We start from the raw sequence: 9312 nt of genomic DNA, 5'->3' as shown, positions 1-9312 counted from the left end.
AATAAAGTTAGCATAATCAACATACCAAGGACTGTCTCGCGAGCTCACCTTTATTACAGCCAATTGTTCATTTGGAAAACTATCATTAACAGGAACAGGATCATAAGCAATATTTTCCAATCTAGACAAATTATCAGCGACAGGATTATCAGCACCTTTCCTATCTACAATATGTAAATCAAATTCTTGCAAAAGAAGTACCCATCTAATAAGCCTCGGCTTAGCATCTTTCTTTGTCATAAGGTATCTAATTGCGGCATGATCAGTATGAATCGTAACTTTTGAATCAACAATATAAGATCTAAATTTATCACAAGCAAAGACTACAGCTAATAATTCTTTTTCAGTTGTAGCATAATTTCTTTGAGCAGCATCAAGAGTTTTACTAGCATAATGAATAACATTCAGTTTTTTATTTACCCGCTGTCCAAGAACAGCGCCTACAGCAAAATCACTAGCATCACACATAATTTCAAATGGTAAGTTCCAATCAGGAGGTTCAACTACATGAGCAGTTGTTAAGGCTTTCTTTAGAGTTTCAAAAGCTTCCTTACAATCATCATCAAAAACAAAAGGTACGTCTTTTTGAAGAAGATTAGTAAGAGGCTTTGAAATCTTGGAGAAATCTTTAATAAATCTCCTATAAAACCCAGCATGACCAAGAACACTACGAATACCTTTAACATCCCTCGGATAGGGCATCTTCTCAATTGCTGCAACTTTAGCTCTATCAACTTCAATACCTTTCTCAGAAATTTTATGTCCCAATACAATTCCTTCATTAACCATAAAGTGGCATTTCTCCCAATTAAGAACAAGGTTAGTTTCTTCACATCTCTGCAAAACTTTATCAAGGTTTCGCAAGCAACTATCAAAAGAATTCCTATAGACGGAAAAATCATCCATGAATACTTCCACAATACTCTCGCAAAAGCCATGAAAAATAGCAGACATGCATCTTTGAAAAGTAGCAGGAGCATTACATAAACCAAAAGGCATACGCCTATAAGCATAAGTTCCATAGGGACAAGTAAAAGTGGTTTTCTCTTGATCTTTAGTTTTAACAGCAATTTGTGAAAACCCAGAATAACCATCAAGAAAGCAAAAATGAGTATTTTTAGACAATCTTTCTAGCATTTGATCAATAAATGGTAAAGGGTAATGATCTTTCTTAGTAACTTTATTAACTTTTCGAAAATCAATGCACATTCTATACCCTACAACTACTCTTTGAGGGATGAGCTCATCATTATCATTAGGCACAACAGTCATTCCTCCTTTCTTGGGAACGCAATGCACAGGACTAACCCATCTACTATCAGCAATAGGATATATAATACCAGCTTCAAGAAGTTTTAATACCTCATTCCTTACCACCTCCTTCATCTTCGGAATTAGACGACGCTGATGTTCAACAACAGGCTTTGCATCATCTTCCATATTAATAGCATGTTGGCAAATAGAAGGAGAAATCCCCTTCAAAACATCAAGAGTGTAGCCAATAGCGCCTCGGTGTTTCTTCAATATTTCCAATAGCCTTTCTTCTTCAAACTCTGTAAGCTTAGAACTAATAATAACAGGATATATTTTCTTATCATCAATATGAGCATATTTAAGATTATCAGGCAATGGTTTTAAATCAAAGACAGGATCTTCCTTTGGTGGCGGTGTTGTACCCAGATCTTCCACCGGTAAATCATGCTTAAGAATAGGTTGGCGAAGAAAAATTTCCTCAAGCTCATCTCTTTCTTTTCTAAAAACTTCACTCTCGCTATCCTCCAAATGTTGCTGCAAAGGATTATTAGGAACAAGAACAATAGATGCACACTGTTCCATTTTAAAATCATTATTAGGCAAATCAGCTTTATAAGGAGCTTTGGTAAATTTAGAGAAGTTAAACTCATATGATTCACCAGCAAATTTAGTCAAAATTTTCTCTTTCTTGCAATCTATAATAGCTCCACAAGTATTTAGAAAAGGTCTACCAAAAATAATAGGACAATAATCACTAGCAGCAGAACCAAGTACCAAAAAGTCAGTAGGATATTTAATCTTACCACATAGAACTTCCACATCTCGAACAATACCAATTGGAGAAATAGTTTCCCTATTAGCCAGCTAAATAACCACATCAATATCTTCAAGTTCACAAGAACCAATTTCGTGCATAATCTCCGTATAAAGCTCATAAGGAATAGCACTAACACTTGCACCAATATCACATAAACCATAATAGCAATGATCACCAATTCTAACAGATAGCATAGGAACACTAACTTGTTTGGGTTTATTAGGATGTGAAACAATATTAGAAGCATCTTCACAGAAAATAATATGACCATCCTCCACATTTTCAGTCACAAGATCTTTAACTATTGCAACAGCAGGTTCAACTTTTATTTGTTCTTCAGGTTCTACAGGTTTCTTTTCACTTTTATGAACCGCACTATTTATAACAGAGTGCTCCTTCATTTTAGCAGGAAAAGGAGTTTTTTCAATATAAGCTTCAGGAATAACATGATCAGCAGTTTCAACTACAACGCATTTATTAATAGATGAATCAATTTTATCTTTATACGGTTCATGATACTTATCAAAATTCTTCTTAGGCAATTCATAATGAGAGGCAAAAGCTTTATAAAGATTTGCAGCAACTTGAGAATCAAGACCATATGTAGCACTCATATTACGAAATTTATCAGTATCCATAAAAGCTTCAATGCATTTATAATCATAAATTATACCTGATTCTCTATCCTTGTCGTTCTCCCAACCTTCAGTATTTTCTTGGATCCGATCAAGAAGGTCCCTTTTAAACTCTTCTTTGTTGCGTGTAAATGATCCAGAACAAGAAGTATCCAGCAAGGTCTTGTCTTGAAAAGAAAGTCTTGCATAGAAATTATCAATAATAACATTACCAGGAAGCTCATGAATGGGGCATTTGAGCATTAAAGACTTCAATCTCCCCCAAGCTTGGGCAATACTTTCTCCATCATGAGGCCAGAAATTATATATGCGGTTACGATCTTTGTGAATTTCACTTGGAGGATAGAATTTAGAATAAAATAAAGGCACAATGTCTTCCCAATCAAGAGAATCACCATTCTTCAGCAATTTATACCAATGCGCCGCTTTACCAGATAGCGATATAGAGAATAGTTTCTTTCTAACTTCATTCATAGCAATACCTGCACATTTGAATAACCCGCATAATTCATGCAAAAACAGTAAATGATCACCAGGATGGGCAGTTCCATCCCCTTCATAGCGGTTATCCATAACATGTTCAATAATTTTCATAGGTATTTTATATGGTATCACTTCCTCACCTGGCGCCTCATCCACTACCGTTGCAGTAGTAGTAGATTTCCCAAATAGAAATTGAAGAGAAGATCTCTCCATAATGACAGCAGCAGGCAGAAATAAAATCAGCATAAACAGTAAAGGTTTTCCTTACCAATTCCACTTACCAATAGCGCTTCACTCCCCGGCAACGGTGCCAGAAAATAGTCTTGATGACCCAAAAGTATAGGGGGTGTATCGTAGTATTTTCGGTAAGTAAGAATGTCGATCCCAACGAGGAGCAGAAGGTGTTGACAAGCAGTTTCGATGAAGGATTCCCTGTAAATGCTCACAGACAAGTATTCAGGGGGTTTTGATGTAACAGTTGAATAAAGTACGAGTAAGTAAAGTGCGAGAGTAACAATTGCAGCGAGTGGCCCAATCCTTTTTAGCGTAAAGGACAAGCCGGTTTGTTTACTTATAATGACCAAACGTTCTCGAGGACACACGGGATTTTAGTCTAGTGCTTTCGCTACATACGGCTAAATAATCTTCATTGTTATGATAAGTGTTGTGTGGGTGAACCTATGCTAATGTACCGCCCTTCCTAGGACTAATACATACTTGTGATTATACCCCTTGCAAGCATCCGCAACTACAAGAAAGTAATTAAGAATAAATCTAACCACAGCCTTAAACTCTGAGATCCTGCTATCCCTCCTGCATCGATATACCAACGGGGGTTTAGGTTTCTGTCACTCCGGCAACCCCGCAATCGGCAAACGAGTACAAGATGCATTCCCCTAGGCCCATAAAGGTGAAGTGTCATGTAGTCGACGTTCACATGACACCACTAGAAGAATAACACCACAACTTAAATATCATACCATTGAATATTACTCAACCATAGTTCACTACTAACAGTTAGACTTCACCCATGTCCTCAAGAACTAAATGAACTACTCACGAGACATCATATGGAACATGATCAGAGGTGATATGATGATGAATAACAATCTGAACATAAACCTTGGTTCAATGGTTTCACTCAATAGCATCAACAACAAGTAGAAATCGATACCGGGAGAGTTTCCCCTATCAAACAATCAAGATCAAACCCAAATTGCTATGGCGGTGACGGTGTCCAGCGGTGGAGACGGCGGTGATGATGGTGGAGATGATGATGATGGTGATGGAGATGATGTCCAGCTCGATGACGGTGACGATGCCGTCGATTTCCCCCTCCGGGAGGGAATTTCCCCGGCGGATTCCTGCCCGCCGGAGAGCTCTTTTCTCTCTGGTGTTCTCCGCCCCGCAGAGGCGGCTGTAACTCTTTGCGAGGTATCCTCTGTGGCTTAGGTCTTCGGGACGAAGGGTTTCGCGAAGAAAAGGAGGCGAAAGGGGCTGTGGGGCCCCCACACCACATGGTGGCGCGGCCAGGCCATGGGCCGCGCCGGCCTGTGGTCTGGCCCCACCTTGGGCCTTCTCAGCTCCCCCTTCTGGCTTCCTTCGTCATCTGGAAAAATAGGATTTTTGGTATAATTTCCTTCCACAGTTGATCTTCCGAAATATTGCATTCTGACAGTGCTTTTTCCAGCAGAATCCTGGCTCCGGTGCTTGATCCTCCAATAATGATGAAACATGCAAAATAGATGAAATAACATAATGTAATGTCCCAGGTTTAGAGACGATCGAGGGGTAGATTTTAGAAAGGGATGTGCATTGCATAGTAAATTCTGGGGAAATTTCGCGCTTTTAAACAAAAACTGCATCGAAGGGGGACAAGTTTCTCTCTCGACACCTTACAGGGTTAGGGTTTCGAGAGTGCGACAAACTTGTTTCTTACTTCACTAGTTTAGGGTTTTGAGATGAGAGAGGAGGGTTTACTTGATTGAATTCCAAATGATATGACATGGTTGAATTCAAACCAAGGTTGAATTTGAATTTCAAATTTAAACAGCATATGAATATCTCATAATTCAAAATTGAGGAAATTCATTAAACAAATATTAATAATCAAGAATATAAACATTACATTTATTTAGTAAAGCTCATTAAGGAAACTTTGAGCTTTATTGATCATCACACACATTACAATGTCATTACAATATCCATAAGTGAAATAAAAGAACAATACAACACATTACAAGAATTGAAAATAGAAAATGAAAATTACAAAGATATTGTAAATGGCTAAACTAGATAAGAAAATCTTCATGAATTTCTTGGACATCACTTGATTGAACTTCTTGATCATTTCCTTAAACCTGTATAGTAAGACAACAAAGACAAGAAAATAGGGATTATGCCAAGTGGTAAAACCACTTGGCAGGTTAGCAAATATGATCAAATTGAGAGGATAACTCAAACACTGCCGGGGTGTCAAGCCAAAGGACCAAGTCCCAACCTGTGAAGCACACAGGCAGCTCACGAGGATAGCCGCATGCCTCACAAAGACACACAAACCAGGGAGAGTCACCAAAGTGACCGGACACAAGCTGTCGACCGGGGAGAGTACAAGAAGCATCATATATAACCTTTTCGGTGCTCAAACCCTAGCCATTTGCTCATCCATCGACGTGAGTAGTAAGAACACCAAGAACAGCCAAGAACACCAAGAACGGATGAACGACTAGAGCTGTTTTATCTACTCCCAATCACCAGAAAATAAACCAAGCTTCACAAGCTCACCAGAGGAGCAGTGGCAAGCAACTCAACCATCAGATCAACACTGAAGAAAATCCTCTACACCAACACTCTATTTCTAGGAGCTGGAGTGAGGTATACAACTCAACATGAACAAACCAGATGGTTTTGTTCATAAATAAGCATATGCATCAAACACACAGAAGCAAAAGGGTGTGAGTACCCTGTTTGTGTCATCATCTGGCTACTAAGCCATATGGTGCAAGCAAGAGTAGATAGGCCACTGGTTAAGCATCTAAAGGGAACAACAGCCATGTAAATTAATGCATAACTGAAGAAATCCAAAGCAGATGAAGACACAACTAGCTCCGGCCACATACTCAACACCTATAGCTATTGATTCCATCAGACCGATAGACAATATATGTCTATTTAAGTTTGTCAACAGCAAAGAGCCACTGAAGTCCAAATCTGGATCAACCAAGTAAGCATCCAAGAATCACAAGCCAACAAGATGTGGGAGCTTCCTGAACAGTCAAGAATGGCTGTTGAGGCAACCTCTACCACTTAAGCAATCAAACCATCAAACCAGCACATATATCATTACCCAGAAGGGTTCAAGTGAAGCTAGGGTTCCCAATATATGATTGGCATCCCTCTAGCTTAATTAAATTCATTTATAAGATCATTACTGCTAAACAGTTCACATCATTTATCCATCTAATAAAGCCAGGAAACACAGATAAATGAAACAGTCAAGTAATCCAAGCATCGATTGATGCTTGAGCAAGCATCACCTGGCACCAGACAAGATATGGTGTCACACAACTCAAAAACAAACACCAGAGAGGCACATACAAGTAGATTAGCCGAACAATCAAGCGGTGATGATCATAGGATCATCGAGCTTGGCATGCTATGCAAGTGATTGTCGTAGACAAGCCTTGCATCCATTCATGAATTATATAAACCAAACGATCACGGCTTAAGCAACAATTGAATTACAGATAATTACATAAATCATTTTATGTTTGTATCCAGAAGCATATCAACAAGAAGTTAATGTATATGGATAACAATGAAGCAAGGCAGAGCCTACCATGAGCCATCAATATTTAATCATCACCCAAACAACACTGGTTCTTGCTAAACAGCAAGAATCACTCACAGTAGTGAACCAGGGGAGCCAGAGCATAAGCATAGCACCAACAGGCAAGCCACAGCAGTGGTTAGGGATGCTCAATTGAGCATCTAGATAGATCATACCATGCATAACCACTAGGGTGAGCAGAGTCAGTAGACAAAGGAAGCATACGCCACAGTAGGGTGAGCACACGCGTTTAGACTAGGGCAAGTAGAGTAGCAAAGACAAAGAATGAACAAAGAAGAAGACGCAAGCTTGCACAGCTAGCTAGACGGCGGCAGAGCATGGGCACGGCAGGCATCTCCACGGAATGGAGCAGCCGTGGCCAGAGCTAGAGATGGAAGAAGGTCAGGCACAGGAGGGGAGCAGGAACGGAGGCGCACTTACCCGGAGTCGAGGAGAACAGCGCAGCCATGGTGGCCACGGCGGCACACGCCGGAGCGCGGCAGCGCCAGGCCAAGCCAGGCCATGACAGCACCATAGCACCACGGCCTGGCACAGCAACACCGCAGCATCAGGGGCGCCGGCAGGCGGCGCATCGCCATGAATCCATGCGGCCAGGGTTGCAGGCGAGTTGGGGCCGCATGGTAGCGTGGATGAAATCCAGATCGACGCGGACCACCGTGTCCGCCGTCGAAAGGCGGATCAGATCCATCTGATCTCGCCGTGGCGGCGGCTCGAGTTGGCGGGAGAAATTCCGAGAAGGGGGCGGCGACGAGGAAATCGCCAGAGAGGCGAAGGGGATTAGGGTTAGGTCGAGCGGCGCGGGGAGAGGAAGTGAGCGACCGACCGCTCGGGTCGGTTGGACCCGAGCTGGTCTAAACCAACCCACTGGGCTCCACTGACATGTGGGCCCAGGGGCAAAATTGGTATTTCACAAATTCTATAAATACTGAAACTTTGAAAATTCATACTAAATGTTTAAAAGCTCCACAAAAATAATTAAAAATATGAAAATCACTCAGTATAAAAATCTCTATCATAATAAAATATGAAATAGAATTTTTGGAGTTAAACAAGAATAAGTTAAAATTTGATGATTTAAATAATTATTTAAATCACATATATTATTTTCAATAAGGAAAATAAGTCCATTAATGCATTTGGACTCCAAAAACACCTTGACAACATTTCAAGGTTGTATTTTACTTTAAATCAGGTATTCCCAAATTATTCTTAGTATTACCCTCTTACATGAAATAATAACGATATCGGAAGGGGGGAACAAACCCTAAAAATGGAATCATGCATAATTGCTTCTTTAACCATTGCCCTTATCGGACAATGATGCTATTTTTCAGAACAAGAGGACAAGGGTCAGTCCATACCTACCAACTGCAGAACTTTGCAGTGTTCAGGCAAGTTCATCACTTGCTCATGTCATTTGTGTATTTCTATCAAATTACTTACAAAGTATTATGGTTATCACTATTGCATAAAAATCAAAACCACTACTTTCATAATTATGAATATGACTATGTGGTGGGCAATGGAACCATGGATTGTGTTGAAATGGTGGAGGTTCCATTGCACGGGCTTATATCCATCTAGGATTAAACAACAAATGTCGCCAGTGATTCTTGTGCCGTAATATCCGTGTTAACCATAAGATCCGGAGTGGGACGGAATAGTCAAAAGTGTTTCCACCTCTCGTTCATCAACGGATGCGCTTTACCGTAGACACTTGTATCTGTCAGGGCAAGCGGTGGGCTAGGGAAGCCTAAAGTCCCCACGGCATAGTCCGTAGACACTTGTCGCTCGAAGTGCAAGCGGTGGGCTGGGGAAGCCTAAAGTCCCCACGGTATCGCGGTCTATGATGGGTTGCAGCTACCGGCGAAGGAGTTTGGTTAACGAGTCCCAAACTGTTGTCGTGGTCGGGGTCCATCCTTAAGTGGTATAAGAGGACCGACGAGGACCCAGGGTCGGGGTATGCAACAAAGGGTGGGTGTTCGAGGTAGCGGAGGAACATGATTGGCTAGACCTTATACCGGGCCTCACACCTAAGGAAGTGTGGACGGGAAAGCTGCCCGGTTGGCACCAAGGTTAAGATCTCTTATGGGTAAAGCAACACACCTCTGCAGAGTGTAAAGAATCGTGACTGTCACTCCCTGTTCCGGGATTGAGGAACTGCGAACGCGGCCGGAAAGGAGCTCCATGAAGTTCTAGTAAACCGGTGAAGGCTGACGGACATAGCTCTTTGAAATAAAAGCAATCTCTTGAAGAAATGTTTATAAAAACTT

This window comes from Lolium perenne, chromosome 2 (genome assembly GCF_019359855.2).
Source record: "Lolium perenne isolate Kyuss_39 chromosome 2, Kyuss_2.0, whole genome shotgun sequence".
Taxonomy (NCBI): domain Eukaryota; kingdom Viridiplantae; phylum Streptophyta; class Magnoliopsida; order Poales; family Poaceae; genus Lolium; species Lolium perenne.
This window is presented reverse-complemented; position numbering follows the sequence as displayed.